Consider the following 3,009-nt stretch of genomic DNA (forward strand, 5'->3'; position numbering starts at 1 on the left):
TATCCTGTATTTGATTGTGTTTATCTGCAGTTAGTTACATGAATTCAGATATGTGATGAAATCGGATAGGGATGAACGGGTTTAAGAGTTTTTAAGAGTTTAAGAGTTTAAGAGTTTTTAAGAGTTTTAGCCAAATGTTTTATAATATAGTATATATATATATATATATATATATATATATAGACTTGAGATCATGTGAGACCAATGGTTTTTCGTAAGACCCATAAGACCAATTCTCAACCCTAGGATTAGATTTACAATCGTCAGATCTGAACATTTATAAACGCCACGAGACTTCTCAATAATTACAAAATTGCCACCTTGCAAATTTAGACCATTAGATCATTAGTTTATAAATTTGATCAATGAACATAAACTGGTCTTACGGGTCTCACAAAAAACCTTTGGTTTCACGTGAACCCAACCCTCTATATATATATAAATGTTAGAATTAATTCATGTAATTTTTTAGAGGAATTAAACGTAACTTAATAATATACAGTTATTTTAAAAACAAATTCTTATATTTTGACGTATTTCAATTTTGTTAAACTATAAGGGTACTCGCACAATGCAGCAAGATATATCTTTATTTTAATGTTTCGTTTTGTTTTTTTGTCTCTGTTGATATAATACGATTTATGTGGTTTTGAAAAATATAGTGTTTTTTTATGATTTAGTGAAGTAATTTATTTTGGCTTAACAATAAAATTTTATAAAGATAATGATTCTGTTAGAACTCAATAACTATCTTAATTATATTTTAGATTTTTTTATATTTAAAATGAGATGTTTATCCTGTATTTGATTATGTTGGTCTATAGTTAGTTATACGAATTAAAAAATGAAGCTTTAATAAATTGTACTTACGCATAATTTACTTGTAATATTAAATTTTAAGTAATATTCATTAATACACAGTACTTCATGCATAAAAAATGATTTTTAAGAATTTTTGTTAAATGTTTTATAATATAGTATAGATAGATCATGTGTTTTTAAGAAAGCAATAATGATTTTATTTTTGAATAAAATATATATTTGAAAAAAAATATATATCAATGTTAATATCATATCAACTATTTAAAAGTTTTCATTTYTTATGTAATTTTTTTAATTTATTTTTTATTATAATTTAATTTAAGTTTAATAATAAAACAATTTATTTTTGATTTAATAATATAACATTTTATAAAGATAATAATTTAGTATTATGTTAGAACTCAATGATTATCCTAATTATATTTTGTATTTTTTATATTTAAAATGAGATGTTTATCCTGAATTGATTATTTTTATCTGCAGTTAGTTACACGAATTGAGATATATAGCTTTAATAAGTTGTACTTATACATAATCTACTTGTAATCTTGAGTTTTAAGTAATATGCATTAATAAACAGTATTTTACACATAAAAAGTGATTTTTAAGAGTTTTTATCAAATGATTTATAATATAGTACAAATTATTAAACATAATTTGATCTTTATTTTATGGAATTTGAAAATTAATTTACGTTTTGCATTTATTTAAATATTATTAGCGAAATTCGTTAAAATAGATTGCTAGTTTTATAGTTTAGATATAGTTTACATAAATTAATGAGTAAAAGTTGAATTACACACATTCAAACATCTATCAGTTTACAAAAATAAACAGTTTTATTGATTTTACTATCAAACTTCAACACTACCTTTTATCATTCAGAAGTGAAATAAGACTTCAGACATTAATACATTTTCAATACAAACAAAGTAAATCTATCGCACTTGCTTCAACGGTCCCATCACTTATATCTCATCTTGCTTTTGCAGTTGATCGGTTTCATACTTTCTTTATCTATGTTACGTACACTAAAACATAACAAGTCTATATTTATAAGCATATTTCAAATATATGGGAAAGTTCATTTATAAAAACCATAAATATTTATAAAAACATAAAAATAAAAATTAGTAATGAATTGTTCATATGGTGAATGTATTTAAATACTTATAAATATCACACATTTTTATTAATCATGACATTTTCATGAATATGATTTATCATTAATAATTTTGGTTTTTCAAGTTTGGGCCTGAGTAAATTGGGTCAACCATCAACTCTTATTGGACCCACACAATCATCTGAGCCCACTTATTTTCTTGGCTCAACTTGGGTTTAAAAGACAAGGTCCTCCGGTTAAGGTGTATGAGGTCCGGTTCTCCGGGCCGGATCCAAGTCGGTCCCATTTATTTTTTTGAAAAATTGATCTTTAACTTATAAAAATAATTTTTTGAAGAATTTGGTGAATCAAATACATTAACAAATACGTTTTTTTTTTAATTATAATTGGGTCAATCAGATACACTAACAAGATACGTTTCTGTTATAAAGAATTTGGCCGATTAAATATACTTTAGAATATTAAACTGAGTCAACCGAATACATTAAAAATACGTTTTTATCGTAATACACTTAATAAAAGACACTTAAAAATACATTTTGTTCTTCAATCAAATCCACTTAAAAATACATTTAAAAACGTACTTATAAATTTATTTATAAATAAATTTAAAATACATAAATGGGCTGGCGCATAGCTAGGCCTTGTTTTCGGTGGAATATCGTAACTGGTCCTGAACGGTCGGTCCTAAACCGGTCCCAATTGGCCACCTCTATTCTTAACCATCTTGTCTTAAAAATGTCGACCAAATTTATTTTGTTGACATAACTTTTAAAATCCATCATACGTAATTTAATTTAATCTCAGCGACTTAGTGACTTTTTGCGACTACTGATCTCAATGAGCCAATTTAAGTGGTACGGGAGTTGTAACAACCTGTTCCATATGGATAGACAATGAGATTATATTCCTCAAATAATGGATCATCCAAAATTTTAAAAATATTTTTAATTTGATTTAAAGTTATTGATTGTAAATAAAGTTTTTGAACCTTGTGTTTCTATTAGAGAGGATCAACTTATCTTTTATCATCTAACACACACATACATACATGCATGCATGCA

This window comes from Cynara cardunculus, assembly GCF_001531365.2.
Source record: "Cynara cardunculus var. scolymus isolate 2C chromosome LG 8, CcrdV1, whole genome shotgun sequence".
NCBI classification, from domain to species: Eukaryota; Viridiplantae; Streptophyta; class Magnoliopsida; order Asterales; family Asteraceae; genus Cynara; species Cynara cardunculus.